Here is a 21,279-nt window from a genome sequence, read left to right on the forward strand (position 1 = left end):
GTTTAGACTAGGGATGGTGAGTACTCTGACAAATTTATGGTGATTGGCAATTCAGAGGTCCTGCTCCTCAGGGTCTGTGCAGCTCTGATGTCAGGATCTGATTTGCCTTTGGGGACCTTCCTGCCTACATCTATATGGGCTCTATAACTTATCTGAGCTGCTCGTCACATGATGCAGCCATCCATTCAATGCTCCATCGGTTTAAATCCCCTAAAATGTGCAGATCCTTAGGTGCCAATTTGCTGTGAATTTTGTGATTTAATGTGCCTTTAATAAAACAACCACCTATCCTGAGGTGTGCAGAAGGATATATACTTTTTTTAAAAAAAAGATTCACTCCCCCCAAGAAGCGTTGTGTCTGCCTTGCAGAAGTGGGGGTGGGAGGGAGTGGAGATGTACCCTCCGTGTGCAGGGGGAACTTTCTTCCGAGTAAACACATCCCTGCCTGCATCTATTCCTACTCCATGTCAGAGTAACTTAAACAAATGCCTTGGAACAGGGAGGGGAGGCGGTGAGTGGAGGGGCTGAGACAAGGGAGGGCTGCTGCAGTTCAACACTCTTTGAGCAGAAGTGAATCATGGAAAATGCAGGTTAAAAAAAACGAGATGCAATCCAGTGGTCATATAGCTGAGGCCTAGACACAGAGAACACTAAAAAAAAATGCACTAGTAGAAGAATCTCAGCCTATTCCTAAGCATATTTTATTGTCTTTTAGTGTGACTTACGTCCAAGCAGGTACATTTAAATTTTCTTCCTTGTCGATAATAGCAAAGGAATACAGTTCAGCTGTGAAATGAAAGCTCACTCATTGTGTTTCTGCCGCACATTTCTGATTCTACCCAAAATGCAATACCTAAGAAATTAGATTTTCCTTCAACAGAAACATTCCATAATTTTTTTTTTACTTCACACCGTTAATGGTGCTAAATTATTTAATTTGAGATATCAATGCTTATTAAAATCTCTCAAAACTTAACACACCTTGCAGGATTAATTGTCTGGAGACTGCTAGCTAATAAATTATGTTTGACTTCTTCTTTTTCTGAAGCAATGCAATTAAAATGATCTTTAATCAAAGTTAGCATAAATACATCTATAATTATTTAGATTCATAAGGAAAGAAAAAAGTCCTCTCCTTGTTCAAACATTGTGAGAACAGCCCTTTAATACAGCTTGGATAATGCTTTTATAAAGAAAGATTTAAGGCTACTTAAATTTATGTTAAACCACCCCAAGGTTCTAGACAGTCCCAGAGAGATCCAAGAGTAATAACAACTCTACCTTCTTTTAAGCCATATCTCTTTGGTAGGCCTCTACCCATCACTGCACTACTCCAGTACTTGATTGACTGTCATCACAACAATAGAGGTCATTTGTCTGGTACAAATATACTATTTGCCCTATTGTTGGGCTGTCCATGCTTGGATGTTGGAGCATTATATGTTGGATAGAGGCTGAAAATCTAATTACTTTATTGGCAACAATGTCAAACCTATTCACGGTAACACTTAGGGTTGCTGATGTATCTGTTAGTGAACAGTAACTTAAGTCTTGATCTTAATTTTCTGCAGGTATAAAGGCACTACTCCTGTAACAGACATGATATTCTTTATAATTGATCACCTAGCCATGTCTCTGTGGTTGGTGGTGAGGCATCAGAAAGTCACAGTAAATTCATATAGGAATTTTAAAAAAATATTTTTTGAGAAAGCTTGCATGTTGTTAAAAAGCAGAGATACCCAAAGTGTATCAAAGAGACTGGTATAAATATACAGTCCTTAAAAGGTTTAGTAAATATGACCATAACAATTTTTTTAAAGCCTGAAACAGTAATCTACATGTGATAAAAGCAGGGCATTTCCAATTAACAGCCTAATGCAACTTATATTTCTTTTTAAGTATGGCTAGGACTTTAGCTTTAATCTCATTTAATTCATGGGCCCTTGTGACATTAATTTGGCAGAATGGGAGCCACTGTTCATTCCCACATAGAGCAGGAAATGTGAGAAGCCCTCAGTCATATGGGAGGATCCCACTCCAACCTTCATTCCACCTACCCATTTCCCTCGAATTATCCCACTTCATTTCCATAGCGTATGAAAGCTTCCTGTTGTTGTTGTTGTTGTTGTTGACAGTATAAACACAGGCACATTAGCTCCGCCCTGCTTCAGTGTGTGCCCTGGGAGGGTTTTGTTTGTTTGTTTTGTTTTTTAGTTTATTGAGACAAAAGTTAAAACCTTACACTTGCAGCTCTCTGAAGAGGATGTGTGCAGAGGGAGAGACTGAGGGCTTTGCTAGACCTGCCAGAAAATCCAGCCGGGAGTTGGGGCGACGGCGCGCTGCAACTAGTGCACGCCATCGCCCTTTTGCACACGTAAGACGCGACGGGGCAAGGGGAAGCCTCGTCACGTCCGCCATTTTCTTTAAACCTTAAAGGGCCACATGCGCAGGAGCGCACCACTAGAAAAGGTAAGTTTTTTAAAAAATAAATATAGGGTCCCCCGCTTGTCCTGCCCCTGATTTCCCCCCTCCACAATGCCTGATGCCCCCCTGCCCGCTCGCTCGCCCATCCTCCCCCCTTCCCCCGTCTGCAATGCCCGATGCCCGTGCCCATTCTTCTTCCCCACTCTCTCCTGCCAGGTCCAGCCTTTCCCCCAGCCCCTATCTCCCCCCCACATGATTCCCCCCCCGGCCCAATGGGCACAGCGCTCCTATGAGCGCTGTGCCCAGTCTGTGGCTTCTCCCGGCTACTCGCGAGTAAGTGAGCAGCTGGGAAAAGCCACGGACTCTGCTAGACCTTCTGCAGCCCCAGCGTCAGGCCAGGGCTGCGGAAAAACTGGGCCATAAGCGAATCTGCTTATCCCGGCTTAAGGGAGGCGTTAGCCTGGCCTGACCCCGGAATCCCCTGTGCGTCATCTGGATGCACAGGAGGGAGACCGGGCCTCACACCACGCTAACGCCTGGTCTAGCAACGGCCTGAATCTGCTTACCTGAAGAACACAAACTTTTCCGTCTCCCTCCCCAGCAAGCGGAACCAGATTTCTCTCACCCTCCTTTTTCTTTCTCCCCCTCAAGAAAACCGAGACAGGATGTCCTCATTGTCGTCTCTGACAACTGACCCTCCCACCGCCCCCTGTTGTTGTATGCTGGTATACCATACAATAGCTCGCTGCTGCCACTCACCCTCCCTCCATCCCTCTCCTCAGCACCAGCCTCCTTCCACACACCCCACTGGCCACTTGGAGTATAAGAAGAATCGCTCTTTCCGCGATCCTATTTCCGTCGCTTCTTTTGGGGAAGAAGCGCAATCACAGCAAGGCACATCAGAGTACTTCACCATGATTGCAGATTATAGGGTTAGCGTCATGTGAGCCCATTGCATTGAACTCACTGGGATTGCGGAGCATAACACTGGTGTGATGAAGCTCAATATAGCTTCTTCCCATGCTAGCATTGCTCCTCCTGGAAACTGGAACAGTAGTCATATGAGAAGGAATAATCATGTGAATTCCTCCAGTGTCAGCTGGAGCTTCTGGCATTGCTTCCACACTATGATCAACATCTGAGGCCCCCCTCTGCATGTTTCCTCCGAGGGAGATTGGGAAGATGGCGACAATGCAAGAAAAGGCCTTTTTTGGAGGTGGTCCCAGTATCGGCATGTTTTTATGTATTGCATTTTTTATGCCAGGTTAAAAAATTTCCTCTATTCCTAGGCACTTGATGGCATGTTATGATTATTATTAGGGTTTTTTTTTGTTTTTTTGTTTTTAAATAACATTTTTTGGTACTAAATGAGTTAAGGTGGTTGGTTGTCACTGATGTTTTAGTTGTTTATGGGGTTGTGGTACTTTAGTTGAAATTGTGTTAAGCTGTTTTGTATGTTCTAATCTTGTTGTAAGTCAACTTGAGTCTTTTCTAAAGGGAAAGGTGAATAATAAATCCAATAAATAAATAAATAAATAAATGGACAGAGCTATGTTGTAGCAGCCCTCGTGGAGTCAGAAAGGGCCCTCATTTGCCTATGCTCAGTTAACAGCAGATATGTTGGTTTAGGTAACTTTTCTTTAAGAACCTCTCTTTAAGATTCATCGAGGTAGTATTACATGGCCCATAAAACTGATTAGCATGCCATACTCATATGTTTCTTCATAGCAATGGTGTGAAATGTATTTGAATATCATATCTCACTTGGTAAGAACTAGTACCATATAGAGCACTGGGTTAGAGCACTGGGCTTTGGCCATGAAGGCCCAAGGTCAAATCCTCACTCTGTTGCAAAACTTGTTAGGTGACCTTATGCCAGTTGCTATCTTTCAGCCTAAATTATGCCACAATCCAGAATTCTACCAGCTCACCTTACAAACTTATACATACCTATGCAGAAATAATACTGAGCTTGATGGTGCTTGCTACCAGGTAAGTGGGTATAGGATTTCAGCCTCACTCAACCAATTAATTTGCCTAAAAGTATCGACTTCCTCTTGAAATAGAAATTGAGGGTTATTTCTGCCAGAGATGGAGCACACATCTACATATCACTGCAAATATGTCTTGTATATGACTGCAGAGGGCCCTTGAATATTGCTTGAAATGAATTGCTTTTGTTCTCAAAAACATACACTAAACTCTAAATACTCAAACAACACAGGGCCCATTTGTAACCTTTCATGTTTTCTTCCATAGGCACTGTATGATCGCTTGATTATCTTTCCTTACAATGCATTGGATCCAGATTTAGGTTCATGCAACTAGGATGGTGGAAACCATCTTCTCTGCCCCTCTTCTCCACTCGTCCAGCCCCCCCCCCCCCCCATAAAACCAATATGCAGAAGGCTGTGATTCAGGAGGAAAAGGGAGTCCCCACACACAATTGATTGGACATACCTTCCATAAATGAGGAATGGACAGTATATGGATCTCCCCCATTCCCTCTGTATAACAGCTTACCCCATTCAGCGGGGTGTCCCATCCCTCCTTGTCCCACTTTGGGGTGATGGAGGGGCTGCTGTGAAAAGGTCGGAGTGGGGAAGTTTGCTTCTGCCAACCCAGAGGCATGCATTTAACTCTGGATTCAATTCTGTGTTTATATTCCTTTCCAGTAAGCACTCCTAGTATTAAATAATTACTTTTGAAGGAACAGCAATAATTCTCTTTCCAGACTGCCCTCATCTGTTCCACTTGGCATATAATGTCCACTGACATGAATAATTGTTCAGTGAATGTTTTGGGTTTCTTTGTCTTGAAATATTTTTTTATGCTACAATGGGATTTACTTTTTTTAAAGGATCCCTTTCCTGATCTATCTCCTTTCACTCGTTTTGCCAACTAGTTATTGGGGGTGGGGGGGAATCATAGAAACCTCAGTTGCTTGTCTGCCTACTGCAGAGAGATAAAAGGCATTTTGGTCAACTTAACACACTGCTGGATTGATTTGAATAAGAATACGTTTGATTAGACTGAGTGAAAATATATTTCCTCCCTGAATACCAAGAACGTTTAGCTCTGGGGCCGTAATTCCTATATGATTGAGCTTCTCCAGTCACTTCAGTGGAGGGGAAAGACCTATATGTGAGCCTCCTTACACTTGAATATGTGTCCTACTACTGAAGTAAGTGGAGGAATCTTTGGGGATGGAATTAACAATGCTAGCATTGTTGCATCTGTATCTTCAAGAAATCATAGGAAGTTGCCTTTTACCAAGTCAGACCAGTAGTCCATATAGCTCAGTATTGTCCTCGGCAGTGATTTTGCCATTTTTTTCAATCAGGAGCCACTTTGGCTCACCACCAGTGAGGCCACTGGGGGAATTTCCCCAGGCCATGGGAGGCCTCCGCTCCCCCCCCCCCCATCCCTACCCTGGTCAAGCAGTACCTACATTCTGGGAGAGTAAGGGCTCTGCTTGCAGAAGTGCCCTCCATTAATTTTTTTGGGTTCCTCTTTTCACAGCTCACCTCATCCAGCAGAGTTGCTTGACTCCCCATGTAGAATTTTCAGGGGCTTGGAGGGGCTGCTGTGAGGGTGGGGAGCAGGCAGGGAAATCAACTTCTACCTGCATCATTGCTCATGCTTAAATCTGGATCTAATTAAATAAATATCTTTGCACAACTGTGGCTTAAGAATTGTGCACCTGGGGGTACACCAATACATGTAATGAGGAAATGAATCAAGTTTCAGCAACATTCCTCCCTCTATCTATCTATCTATCTATCTATATATTCTAGACCACCTATGTAAAACATACCCAGGTAGTGTACAAGTTTAAAACCATAATACAATAAAACTTAAACTTCTTAAGATATAATTGGTGATCCTCACAAAACAAACAAACGAACAGACCATCGAAATGACAGACATTACAAATAATCAAAAGACAAGGTGAATAAAAATGTTGTCTGTGCTGTAGATACTAGGGGTTTCTCTGTTAACATGTGCATGATTACAAAATCCCAAAATCTATACAGCCCAGTGGGTTGATGTTGGCACCATAGTTGATTTCCAACATTGAACAATACTTAATTTAGCAGCTGCAGGTAGATATCTAATTAAGTCTTTAGATGTCGGAATGGGAACCTTCCAACCTCCATTAAGGAGAATCAACTGACGGTGAAGTGGAACTTCATGCCAAATGACTTCCTTAATCTTTCCAACTATTCATATTCAAAAAAGCTTTCAAAAACAAGACCACCATCTGTGAAAATAGGACTCCAAAAAGTCTCATCTTCTCTAGCATTTGCCAGAACCAGGCTTAAAGATTTGTTTAATCTGGAGAGGAGAACATCCTTCATAATTGTTGCACTAATAGCTGGAGTAGGATTAACTTTCTAAATATTAGACCATCTTACACCTCCAAATCATTATGCCAGCCATAGATATAACTATATTGGTTATCCATCAAAAATATTATTTGATTCAAATCTGATTTCAGACCTTGAGAACTAGAAACATTGACACCCAACAAGTGATGGATTGTGGTGGAGGACCAGTAGATAAAGATAACTTTGGCTATTGAGTGGCATAGAAATGAAATGAAATGAAATAAATAAAGGGAATAAAAAGCCATTGGCCTTTCCCATTAGTTCTTCATAATTGAGGCAGTGATCTTATACCAAGATACCATTTTAAAAAGGAAAAACAACTACAACAACAACAACAACAACAACAACAACAACAACAACCCTATCTTCTTTAACTGCCAACCTCTGAAGTCTTTGAACTTGACCTTGTGGAGTAAATGCACTGAAGTCTACCATTTGCCCAGATACAGGGCACAGCCCAGGCAATATTCAACACTTTTATGTGCCTTTATGAGAGCCATTGCACTGCAAGGGCTTTGAGTATGCTGATTAGCCAAACCAGGAATTCACTAAGCTAGGTGTATTCTGAATCATGTAGGGCACTGGCATCAAGAACAAACTTCCAACTACTGGATAAAGGAGGAAGGAAAAGAACTTGGAGGGAACTGACTTGCGGCTTTGCTAGACCACGGGTTAGCACGGTGCAAGGCCCATGCTCATCCCTGTGCATCCAGATGACACACGGGGGATCCAGATCGGGGGGAATCATGGCCCAGGGGACATGGGGGGGATTGTAAGCAGGGGGGACATTGTGCAGGGGATCTGACATCGCAGGCGGGTGGATGGGTGGGGGGGGGAAAGAAAGGGGCTGGGGGGGCAGGTGGGGGATCAGACATTGCGGGTGGGGGGGGAAGGAGAACGGGGCCAGGGGAGAGATCATGGATGGGGGGGAAGGAGAATTAAAAAAACAAAAACAAAACCTACTTACCCCTAGCATCCTCAGTTAAAATGTCAGGGGAAACCCCTGCAGAACTGCTGTCAGTGAGAGCAGATTGTATTAGGTTAGATCAGGGATGGGGAATGTGTGGCCCTCCAGATGCTGTTGCACTGCAACTTCCATCATCCCTCACCATTGGCTATGCTGGCTAGGACTGATGGGAATTGCAGTCCAACAGTATTTGGAGGGCTACACAGTCCCCAAGTGTGGGCTGGTTGGACCAATGAAATGGCTCAATATAAGGGAGCTCCTGGCCTGGAAAAGCACTTATTTCTTCCTTCCAAGAAATGATGGAAATCTTACTGGTGCTTTAAACCTCTACTAATGTTCCTTGGGAGGATCCATTGAGCCTGTCTGTAACCCACAGTGGTCAGGCTCAACTGAACCCAGTTGAATATGAATAGGATTTTTCATATTCAAGGGGACTCCCAGTATCCTTTTCTTTAGAGTCTAAAGCTCAGTGGTCAGAGGAAATCAGGTGGGTCCAGGATAAGGAGCTGTGGCCATCTAGGAAAACCTGGAGTGCTGGATTTGGTCTTTGGATCAAGGGCTGAGGGAACCACATCCACACTTTGTGGGGGTGTTCTTCAACTCAGGATAGCTCTACAGTCAGTTGCTAAAACAGAAAGGCCTATTCAGTTGACCGGGCAAAGTCAGAAGTTCCAGTTCCCCATACTTCATTTTATACCAACCATGCTCAGTCCAGAAATGTCATGCTTCCAACCACAGGAGTCAATGCTACATGTCCCCATTCTCTTATGTGCCTGGGCACCAAGACTCTCCTAGGTAATGTACAGGCCTAAAACACAGCCTCAGTTTATGCCTTTTCTGGCTCAAGCACTGGAGGCAGAAAGTTATTTAACACATTGCCATCTGCTGATATAAAACATGCACTTATGAAAAATGAAGTAACAGAAGGAAAAGGAACTACAGTTGGTCCCTAAATTAGCAGTATTGACCATTTTCAGTGTTGATAACAAAAGTATACCTTATAAGGAGATGCTGAGCTTTATGATGTTTGGGGCATGACAATTGTCAGCTACAAAGGGGGTGAAAATGATCTGCAAAGGGGGTGAAAATCCTACTGGGTATCCAGTATGACCTGTTGCCAGGCCCCTGAAGTTGGGCGAACCATTTGTGGCCCTAGCGGAGGCAGTGCACCTTTCGCCTTCCCCCGGGCCTGCCCTTGTGGGGTAGGGGGACCTTCTTTTGTCACGCCCTATGTCTGCCCGCCTGGCTCAGAGTGGGTGAGTGGGGTTGGCCCCCAAGGTAAGCCTTATCTCCCAGGTAGGCCACAGGGCTCAAAGCTGGGAGCCTCAGATCTTACCAATCACCATGAACAGTGCCATTTCCACTCACCATTCCCACTCCCACTCTGGATGCCCGTATCTAGTGCCAAATAGCAAATGTGACCAAATTAAATTAACAGATTAACCTAATTAATACACCCAAGCTGTCTCACAGTGTGGAGTAGGCGAAAAAAAAACTCCTGTACAATTTAGTACAGGAGTAAAAAATTCCTACTCGGCTCCGAATGGCAACCAGCAAGCCCACACTGCCTACAGGGAGGGAGGGAGGGAGCCGCGCAGCAAAGAGGGGGAAGGGAGGGAGAGTCGCCCTTTTATGGACTCGCCATCCCCTCCCCTCATGTGGCACCATGCCAGCGCCCAACCAATACCAGGCGGGCACGTCTCATCTCTCCCCTGCCCACAAACGCCTCCCCACACCCAGGCTAGGCCAGGCAAAGCAGAATGGCCACTCTGTATGGAACATGGTTTCAGCTGAGAAACTAAGTGGATTTAAATGCAAAGACAACAGAAAAGATAGTGGTTCCAATTTATCAAGTTCATTAACAAACAAGAGGACCAGAGAAATCCAACAATGACTGAAAGCTGTGGAAAGATACACTCAAATGGTAGTCAAGTACTGAATGTGCCTGATGAAATTTTCTAATTGAATTTACTGATTCCATGACATCTAATCCGCTTTGAATTTTATTGTTTGGCAAGTGTTCTTTGTTTTATGATTCATGCACTCTTTTTTCTATATTATTTTATATTGACAAAATTAATATACCTTTTTAAAACACACACATGCACACACTTATGAAAAACAGAATTGTCTTGAACAATTTGGTATGTCTGTCCCAATCATTCTTTGTATAACAATATCTACATTAGCTAATACAATCTCCATAAATTAACATATGCAAACAATTACTGAGCAGCAAAACACTTTGGACAAATGAAACCCAGATAACCAGAGAGAGTGTGCTTATTACATCCCATTCCTCAACAAAATCACCCTTGTTAAAAGCTCTGGTCTATTTAACGTACAAGGATTTGTGCTGAAACTGGTCTTCTAAGAGTTCTCATTGGCACTAATAGGCTGAAAGAAATGCCTTTTGAAGTTCCCATTTATAGCAGTAGCACTTTCTGTTCACAAGTCAAGGTGTTCTAAAAAGACTGCTAGAAACTCAAGGCACACATGCACCTTTTTTTCTATAGCTCAATTGACAGACTCCTTTTATGATCTCAGCTTCTTAATGTTGCGGAACACCATTTGCCAGTAACTTTTTTTGGGGTACATCTGCCCTCGGTTCCCTCCTCCTATTTATGTGTTGCCTCCCTGAAACTCTCTCAAACCTGCATGCACATTTCAAAGCAATTCTCCTTACATCTTGTATGTATCTCTTTGAGGCAGTCATAAATGGAGTGACCTAGAGGTTTTGCGGTTCACTGAAAATCTTTGGATGGGCTGGTGAGCTCCTTCATGTCCTCTGATAATATATATAAAAAGGTGCTGCCCAGAGTCAGCCGCCCAAGGTCACCTGTCAGCAATTGTTATGAGCTGCATAAAAAAACTGGAAGCATGTAATTCTTTTATCTCCTGCAGGAAGTTTGACAGTACAGGTGGATTCTCTGTTAGGCAATTCATTGCCTTTTTCTCCCCCCCCCCCCGGGAACACCACCTACAAAGGGCCAGGAGATGTAGAAAATAGAGCCTAATTTAAATCAAATGCTTTTAAGAATGAGGCAGATTATGAGAAGCTTTTACTTCCAAAAGTTCCGGGAGATAAAATGGTCCCCACCAGTACTGTATATACAAATGCAATGCTTTGAATATAATTGCCAAATTCCGTGGACTTAGGGTGGGCAAGTAGATATAAGCAAAAATGCAGAAATCCAGTGTCTGTGGGTTAAAGATCAGTAGTCTGGTGGCATGGAGGACCTGATGGTCTCCATCAACCATAAATTGCCCAGGTTGAGACAAGTCAGAAGACATGAGAGATCAGCTTGTAGCCCCAGACTGGCCCTCTGTTACCGCCAGACCACCAAGGTCAGGAAAGATTATGAGTGATGGGTGTGAATGACTCTGCTAGAACTTCCAGTAATGTCTTCACTAAGCCTTCAGACCTGAATGTGCAAGGAGAAGTAAGTCAGGGTCTGAGCCAGAGGACCTCCCCGCCACTGTGAGTCCAACCACATCTGGAAATAATTAATATTTATTTATTTTATTTATTACATTTCTATACTGCCCAATAGCCAAAGCTCTCTAATACCAGTAGTCAGTGAGAAAAGTAATAGAAGTAGTAAGGTGTAAGTGCCTGGGAAGTATGCAGTATTCATACCACATTCTTAGAATTAATGTTCTGTCACCATTAAGGGTTATTTATTCATTTAAAGTACTTTTTTATCCCCTTCCTCAGCTAAAAGAAAAAAAAAATCTAGAAGCAGCTTATTGTCAATCAGCAAGAGAAACAGTGCCTACCTGCAAGCTTACAGTCCTAAAACATAGGGCAGGCAAGGGAGAGAGAAGAGGAAAAATAAGTCAGCATTAAGTAGTGCTGGTGGAATGGCCTTGCTTCTCTTTTCATCTCGTGTGTGTGTGTGTGTGTGTGTGTGTGTGTGTGTGTGTGTAGAGTGGGGGGGGGAGGGGGCAGTCCAACTGCAGCAAACCCCAAATTTCCCTTTGTCTGTTCCTGCCTCCCTCACTCTTCCTTCCTTCCCAGAAGACAGATCGTGTTGGTTAGTTTTTACCAGGAGGACATAGCCAATCACCCAGCTTGCACTGCAGCTAGATCCAGCCTGCTGCTGAAGCCTGCCTTGTTTTAATCTCTCTCTCTCTCTCTCTCTCTCTGTCTCGTGTGTCTACTTGAATCTATTCAAGGTCTTCCTTGGGCCTGAATTCTTGCTTATTTCTGAAGCTCTTAGTTGTGCCTGAACTACTGTTGGAAGTCCTGTTCAGGTTTGAACCACAGTCTAGCTGCCCATGACCACTGTCTGGAACAAGACAACACTGTCTCCCTCCCACCTACCAAATGGTTTGCTTTGCCTCTTCACTTCAGTGGAGTGAAATGTTCTGGGCATAGAAAGGGATTTCTGCCTGTAGCTGACCCCTGATTTTCAGTGAATTAAAAGCCCACTCACAAAGGGGCCATGTATGCACAGATTAAGGAACATATGGGATAATCTCTGGACCTGAGGACACTGCATTTCTGCAAGATGTTAACTGAAAGCAAGTGTCGGCTAGGGCTTGGGAGCTACACATGAATCTGGAAAATTCAGGCTCTAGGTCTTGGTTATCCAGAAGACTCAATAGATCACCTTAGGAAGCAATCCTTTGCATATTTAGAGAGAAAAAAAGTGTCCTACCATCTTCAAGTCTAATTACCTCACGAGGTGGTTGTTGGGGTTAAAATTAACTCTGTGCAGACTACTATGAGCTCCTTAGAAAAGCAGCTTTCATCTTCCTAGAAATCAACACTATAATATTTGTTACCTGTTCCTGTGTATAACATTTGTTAGGAAAACATGAGAATAGCATGGTCAGAGCAGACTGTTTCTAAAGCACTTGCCACTCTGCAGTTGATGCTCTGATGGCAGTAATGGCAAAAGGGGGCATTCCAGGGATTTCACAGTGGGAACAATGGGAGGGAAATGATGGGGGGAAGGGGCTGGAAAAAAGCCAGAAAAATGCTAACAAACCCCCCCCCCCAAAATCAGGACTTTGAATTCAGCAGTTCTTTCACCTCATATCCTTGCACCCCTGTTGGATGGCTCTGCACACTACTGGCGAGGTGATGTTTGTTTACCCTGTTCTGGACAGAGTTGCACTTTCCCTAAAGGATTGGGTCTGTAGTTTGGGGGTGCTCTTGGATCCAGAGCTGTCACTTGAGTCACAGGTGAACTCAGTGGCAAAGAGCACCTTTTATCAGCTTAGGCTAATATACCAACTACGCCCTTATCTGGACAGAGATAGCTTAGCTACAGTTATCCATGCTCTGATAACCTCTCGTTTGGATTACTGCAATGCGTTATATGTGGGGCTGCCTTTGAAAACGGTCCGGAAACTTCAGCTGGTACAAAACAGGGCAATCCGCCTACTAACAGGGACTGGCCGGCGAGACCACATCACGCCAGTCCTTCTACAACTTCATTGGCTGCTAGTCCAGGTCCGGGCCCGATTCAAAATGCTGGTACTAACACTCAAAGCCCTAAATGGTTTGGGGCCAGGTTGTTTGAAGGAACGCCTCCTCCCATATGTGCCTTCCCAGACCTTAAGATCATCCACAGGGGTCCTTCTCCGTGAGCCCCTGCCGAAGGAAGTGCGGTAGGAGGAGGGCTTTCTCTGCTGTGGCACCCCGGCTGTGGAATGAGCTCCCCAGAGAGGTTCGGCTGCCGCTTACACTGTATTCATTCTGTCGCCAGCTGAAGACCTTTTTATTTTCGCAGTATTTTAACACCTATTAATTTAAATTTAAACTTTGCTGTTTTAATTCCATATTTTACCTATATCCATTTTTGCTGTGTGGTTTTATCCTGGTTGTGCTTTTTATATTGTATTTTGTATTAGTGCCTTTAGATTGTTGGTTGTTTTTATGCTCTTTATGATTTTAATTTTTGTGAACCGCCCAGAGAGCTTCGGCTATTGGGCGGTATAAAAATGTAATAAATAAAATACATCAAATGTTTTTAAATAAATAAATAAATAAATATTAATAAGTATTTAATATTTAATAATATTTAATAATAATAATTAAATAATGTTTAATCGTATTTAATAATATTAATAAGTATTTAATAAATAAATACATCACATGTAAATAAATAAATATATCACATAAATACATCACATGGCAGTGAATTTCATCAGTTTAGGCATTGCGTGAAGAAGTAGTTCATTTTGTCTACCTTAAAATTCCTGCCAAGCAACGCCATTGGGTTATTCTTAGTACTATGAAAGTGTGTGTGTGTAGTATTTTGATTCATACTCTCCACACCATATATAATTCTATGAATCTTCTATCACGTGGCTCCCTTGTCTCTCTTTCTAAAATAAAAAAGTGTCCAAGGCTTATGCCTTTCCAAATAGGAAAGGTACTCCAAACCTTTGAATATATTTTTCTTTCCTTTTAAATCCCAACAATGTATAATAATGGTGATTAAAATCAGCTTGAAATTAGAGCTGATGAGAGGGTGCCTCACCATGTTATCAGCCTCATTCTCCTGGTTGCAAAAGGGGAGGAGGTTTATGGGTGTACAGATTGTATAAAATCCATCCTGTCGGTGTTTCCCAGATTGTCGGGCACCTTCTGTCCATTCCATCGTTAGCCCATTGATGGAATCAGATTTTTTTTTTCTGAATTTGTGTAACTGCAATTTTTTAGACTTTAGCCAATAGGGAAAATGCACATTTTTGCTTGTTGTTGTTGTTGTTGTTGTTGCATACTTTTCTATGATGAAATTTGTGAAAAATTCCCAAAGGTTAGAAAACAGTCGGCAGGTCTACAGAATCTGCCTGAAAGAGGGAAAGCCAGGGCACTGCAGAATCCACAGGGCGGATTCATAAAAATCCAAACTCATCTGGTTCCATTGTGGATTTCTCCAATGTCCGTAGGGGGACTTTCTTCACAATTTTATATGATCTGGAAAAATACTGACAACATATTTTAGGGCTGGGGGGACCAACATTTTCCATAAAGGACAGCAGACAGAGAACTCTCCTTTTTATCTTTCTTCTATCTTTTTCTTTCTTGTTTTTATTTAAACCATTTGTGCTGCTACTTTGTTTCATAACTGATATGGACATAGAATCATAGAATAGTAGAGTTGGAAGGGGCTTATAAGTCCATCGAGTCCAACCCCCTGCTCAATACAGGAATCCACCTTAAAGCACACCTGCCAGATGGCTGTCCAGCTGCCTCTTGAAGGCCTCTAGTGTGGGAGAGCCCATGACCTCCGTAGGTAATTGGTTCCATTGCTGCACTGCTCTAACAGTCAGGAAGTTTTTCCTGATGTCCTGATCTGCCTTCCTGTAACTTGAGCCCATTATTCCATGTCCTGCACTCCAGGATGATCATGAAGAGATCCTGGCCCTCCTCTGTGTGAGAACCTTTCAAATATTTGAAGAGTACTATCATGTCTCTCCTCGGTCTTCTCTTCTCCAGGCTAAACATGCCCAGTTCTTTCAGTCTCTCCTCCTAGGGCTCTGTTTCCAAACCCCTGATCATCCTCATTGCCCTCCTCTGAACATGCTCTAGCTTGTCTGCATCCTTCTTGAAGTGTGGTGCCCAGAACTGGATGCAATACTCAAGATGAGGCCTAACCAGTGCCGAATAGATGGGAACCAGTACCTCGCACAATTTTGCAGCCACATAACACTGTTGGTTCATATTCAGCTTGTGATCTACAACAATTCCAAGATCCTTCTTGTTTGTAGTATTGCTGAGCCAAGTATCCCCCATCTTGTGACTGTGCATTTGGTTTCTTTTTCCTAGGTGTAGAAATTGCAATTTATCCCTATTAAATTTCATTCTGCTATTTACCAATCCACACCTAGAAAAGAAAGGAGAGAAGGAACTTGGTGTCTCAACCCCAGTCACTATTTTGCACAGTGGCTCTCTTACTGCCAGGTTTCAGCTGACAGAAATAACATGAAATAATGTTAAAGAGGAAGGGATGCCTCTGAGCCCTACAATGCCAGTGTGTCATTAAAGCAAATGCAGGCACCCCATACTTCTTCCCCTGCCTTCAAATCCTCTTCTGAATCAATGGAATTAACTCTTCTAGATTAAGGTTTGTACCACAAGGCTTTCATGTTTGCCATTAAGTGCCCTGCATCTTTAACAATTGCTGCACAAATGCAACAGGTGCAGCAGGTCCAATATGAAGGTGCGTGATGGGGGAACCATCCTGTGCCTGTTATGCAGCTGATTCAGTCACAGAGCCTCTTGCAGAGAAAAGGGGAGGAAAAGCTGAGGACCCTTTTAGAACAGATCAGAATTGTGGCCTGTGTGGGCTAGTGTGAGGAGGGGGAACCCCATCTTATCTAGAACATCTGTTCTTTATTTTAAGACTCCATAAAGCACACATCCTCGAGGCATGCTGCTGTTCATAATAAATATGAATGTTTTAGTTTTACCACAGCAGTCAGCCAAAATCCATTCATGGAAGAAAGGCAAGCCTCTGTCACAGGCTGTGTGAGGGGTTTTTTTTTCCCCAGCTGCCTTTAGGCAATTCTAAAGGTGTCAGTAGCCAAGCAATAAAGTTGTCATGGGAACTAAGCACTTGACTTAAGTTCCTCTTCCTGCAAACCTCTGTGAAAGTCAAACACTGCAGAAACAAATGAAGAAGACTTAATGGCCCCTTCTTCCAAACATTCTCAACCTCTCCCCAACAAAATTATGGGTCAAAAAATTAACAAAAAAATATGTTTTTAAATTTAACTCTGAGGTCATTTAGGTTGTAAAACACTATCCCGGGGGTTTAGGAGCAGGGATGAGGTGCTATTTACTGGAACTGAAGAAAAGTGCTGGCAAGGTTTATTATTATGAAAGTATTGATTATGGAACACACAGCTTTCTTGGCATTAACTTCAAAGCATAAATCATGCCAAAGAGGGATAAGGAACCAGCCTACAGGGGAGGGATGGGATGAAGTTGGTGAATTGGAACACTGAACATTTAAAATTAAGGGCCCAACTACACGTTATGCTGACGGTGTCGTGTCCAGCTGAGCCTGATACTTTTCCTTAGTGTAACTGGTTTTGATTCAGATTGGTACCAGCATGTTCCTGGAGGTGGGGGGGGGGGATTAAATCTTCCACTAACCCATTTTTCCTGAAATTCAACTCCACTCCCATGGGGACATTAAAAAAAAGGAGAAAAAAAAAAGAAAACTCAATTTCAGGAGGGGGGGGAAATGGGTGCAGGAAGGGTTTAAGCTTCCCTTCCAGAGTGGACTGGTCCCAATCCAAATCACAGTTACATTAGAATAAACAAAATTTTCTGGCTCAACCATGCAGTTAGAATAATATGTAGTTTGGCCATAAGCATAGTAGAATACATATCCAGTTTATGCCTGAGTACAGATGTTCCACAACCCTTATACCTTTACTGTCAGATATTGCAAACTTTATTATGGAGTTTGACCATTAATTGGGGCAATTAGTGTGGCAAAATACACTTCTGACTCCTGGACCATTGTCTAGGAGAATATCTTGAAAATGCAGAAGTTGGTCATCCATACTTTAAAATAAAAATCAATTACCTCATTGTTGGCCATTTTATTACAGAACAGTCTCCAGGTATAGGGAGTTTAAGTTTCCTATAAACAAGTGGTACAGTTCCAGTTTATATAAATTTGGAAATAGATTTTCTCAGCAGATCATGTGAATAATTCAACATAATCCCCACCAATAAATCCCCAGTCATGGTGGTGGTATGGAGCCCATTTGTCACCCAGCAGAATTATTCTGAGTGGGTAAGAGCCTGTTGGGACAAGTTCCAGTGGGTGCAGCCTGGTGACGTGGTCAAGACGCTTGAATCAGTCTGTCCCACCACATGTAAGTTTGACCCTTGCCCATCTTGGCTAATATAATCTAGCAGAGGTGGATTGATTGGATGGGTCCAATGGGTGGTAAATGCCTTGCTTTGTCAGGGTGTGGTGCTTGCTGTCTTGAAAGAGGCTGTAGTGTATCCTCTCCTAAAGAGGACCTCCCTAGACCCAGAAGTATGTGAGAACTACCGCCCCATCACTAATATCAGCTTTTTCTTGGATCTCTCAGTGGTTTTTGATATAATTGTTCATGGTATCTTTGGATCTGCAAGATGGGAGTAGGGGGCAGTGTGTTACAGTGTTTCCACTCCTATTGCCCTCATGTCCTGCTTGTCGGCTTCCCCATGGTCATCTGGTTGTCCACTGTGTGAACAGAATAGTGGACTTGTTAGGACCTTGGTGTGACCTATTGCATTCTGCATCAGTTTTTATGTTGAATAACATATTTATTTACTAACACCTGTGCAGAACCTATATCCATGTTCAAGAGACTTCACAATGGGAAGGATCTTCCATTACATTTGATCCATAAATATGGGCAAATAATATGTAACTTTGCTTTGAAAAGGGAAAAAAATACCTCTGCAGTATTTGGAAATACTATAATTCCAATCTTCACGGGGAGGGTGCCACTGCTTATGTAACCAAAATGGATCCATCCATTCAGAATAGGGAGGTAGCAATACCAACAGATATTTAGTGGGGGGAGGACCTAAGGGGAGAGGGGAAAAAACCTAAACAGCCCAATGAAGACTGAGCATGCTCAGTGGCCATGCGATAATGACTGAATCATCTATACCAAGCAGGATATTCCACTATGAAAGCGGTATGAAAGCAGTATATAAAAGGCAAGAGCTACACTACTGCTTCATAGTGGTATTGTAGTGCACTGACAACTGTTGGGGCCCATTGACACATACCATATACCTCTTTCATACCACTTTCATAGTGTTATATCCTGCTTCGGGTAGATGTGCCCCAACAGTTGTCAGTGCACTTCAGTACTACTATAAAGCAGGAGTGTAGATCTTGTAGTGCACTTCAGTACTGCTATAAAGCAATAGTGTGGGTCCTGCCTTTTATATAACACTTTCATACCACTTTCATAGTGGAATATCCTGCTTGGTGTAGATGAGCCCAAAGTGTTGAATGGAAAACACACACACACACACACACACACACACAGAGGCAGAAGATCAAGGAGGAGGGAGTATGGAATGGAGTGTCCTGGAAATAGGAGTATCCCATACAGAAACATTTTTGTTCCAGGTCCCACTTGTAGAAATATAAACCTTGTTAAATCTTAAAATTCAATAAAAAAGAAGCTAAATTGACTTAATCCTGCCCTCAGAAAGCACATCCTACAGCAAAGGCTTTTCAACACTTCTGAAAAATGCTCCAGTTCATTACCGTCCCCATGGGCATACTGCCTCAGGCACACTTCGCACATATGCATGAAAAAACACACAGATGCTCACACCAAATGGTATGCCAAGACGTTTACTGCCGCTGCTGTGTGCGGCAACACTATATGCGATTGCCGGAGCAAAAGAGGAATTAGAGGCCTATGGCTCACAGTGCATTTCCACTCCAAATGATCAATGCAGAAATGGTGTAACGAAGCAACTGACGTCTGACTGTCTCACATGTGATGAGGCATCTTGGGGGTGACTTATAAAACAGCACTATAAACCTTTCAGCAGTTAAATTAGCTTCTGCCTTTGTCTCCTCTGTCTCCATTCAATCTGATCAAAGGGGGGCTGTGTGCATCATTTGAAAGCACAATCCTATGCATGTTTAGGGAGAAACAAATCTTATAACTCCCAGCATATGTCCTGCCAGTTATTGTAAGACTTATTTTGAATAAATATGCATGGAATTGGACCTTTAAATGTTGTAACAGAGAAGTAAATGTGGGGTCAAACTGAAGAATATATATATATATATATATATATATATATATATATATATATATTCAGACAGTGATTTAGCCTGTGTGCCCCCAAATGTAGCAGGAACACCCCACCCCACCAAAAGAAAAAAGATCTACTTCTATGATGAGCTTCAGGTTTTGTGAGGGCCAAAGCAGACATTATCTTAAATCTGTGCCTTTTACCTGGAATGACCAGAAAAGGTTTTGGTTTCATTCCACTAGAAGGTTGGATGGAATGGCCATCTCCCTTTACCAAAGTGCCATTCTGCCATGCCCGATATAGCCTGGGCATGGGGAGGCCTTTGGGGCATGGGAGAGGATGAGATATGCCTGCTTGCCATTGGCTGGGCACATCTGGCCCATGAGACTGGGGGGGACGGACTAAGAAGTCTTTAAAAAAAGACTCACCCCTCTCAGCTTGTTCTTTGCTGCGTGGCTACCTCCCTCCCTCCCTGTAGACAGTGTGGGCTTGCTGGTTGCCATTTGGGGCCAAGTAGGAATTTTTTACTCATGTACTGATTTGTGCATGAGCTTTTTCGCCTACTCCACACTGTTAGACAGCTTGGGAGTAATAAATAGGTTAATTTTATTCAATTTGATCACATTTTATTTGGCACTAGATACGGGCATCCAGAAGGATTGCGAATTGGTGAGCATTCAGAGGCACTGTTCAAGGTGACTGGTAAGATCTGAGGCGCCCAGCTTTGAGCCCCACTGCTTAGCTAGGGAGATAAGGCTTACCTTTGGGGCCAACCCTACTCACCCATTCTGAACCTTGCGGTCTGAGTTGGGGGTGACAAAGGAAGTTTCTCCCTACCCCACAAGGGGCAGGCCCGTGGGAAGGCGAGTGGTCCAGCACCTGCCCACGGGCTACGAATGGCTTGCCCGACCTGAAGGGCCTGCAAGCCAGCCATACTGGATGCCCAATAGGATTTTCTTCCTTTGCAGATTGTTAAATAAATACATGGCCCTGTTTAAACCCAGCTATAGTTGTCTGTCTCATTATTTCTTGAGCTACACACCACAAATGTCAAAGTGGTGCAGTGAGCCATTATGGTTCAGTAATTACTCTCTGGAACATTATGGGAAAAGTTATTTACTCAGATGTACTTGTTGTTTTAGTGTTGAGTAACTTTGAGTTGCATCTTTTCCCTTTTGCAGCTGGGATTCCTGTTTCCCATTACACAGTTGGGTTAACCCTTAAGTTGACCTGACTTGGGCTCAAACTACACGTTGTGTGATTTGTGTATTGTGTAGCTCAGGCTTCTCTCTCTGGATTTGGACTACGGTATACCAGGAGAGGAGGATTAAGCCTCTCTATATCATTTGCTTCCTGCAATTCCTCCCCACCCACCCCTGCACATGGGTTAAAAAAAAGGAAAAAAAGTTTAAATTCACATCAATGGATGCTTTCCCCCACTTTTAACTCCAGTGTGTATTGGTGGGGGCAGTGGATTTCAGGAAGCAAATGGCGGGGGGAAGGTTTAATTCTCCCTTCATGGTGCATAGCGGACCCAATGAATACCAGGCCTATGCACACTAACTCTACAGTAAAACAACAACAACAACAACGTCAGTCTGAGCTACATGCTACGCAATTAACATAATGTGTAGTTTGACCCTGGGTGTTCAAAAGAGGTTCAAATAAACTAAGAGGCAGTCTGATCTCAGTGGTGAACTCTTACACTGAATCCCATGGCTATGTGTCTCTTCTTG

The sequence above is a fragment of the Elgaria multicarinata genome, chromosome 5, assembly GCF_023053635.1.
Source record: "Elgaria multicarinata webbii isolate HBS135686 ecotype San Diego chromosome 5, rElgMul1.1.pri, whole genome shotgun sequence".
NCBI lineage: Eukaryota > Metazoa > Chordata > Lepidosauria > Squamata > Anguidae > Elgaria > Elgaria multicarinata.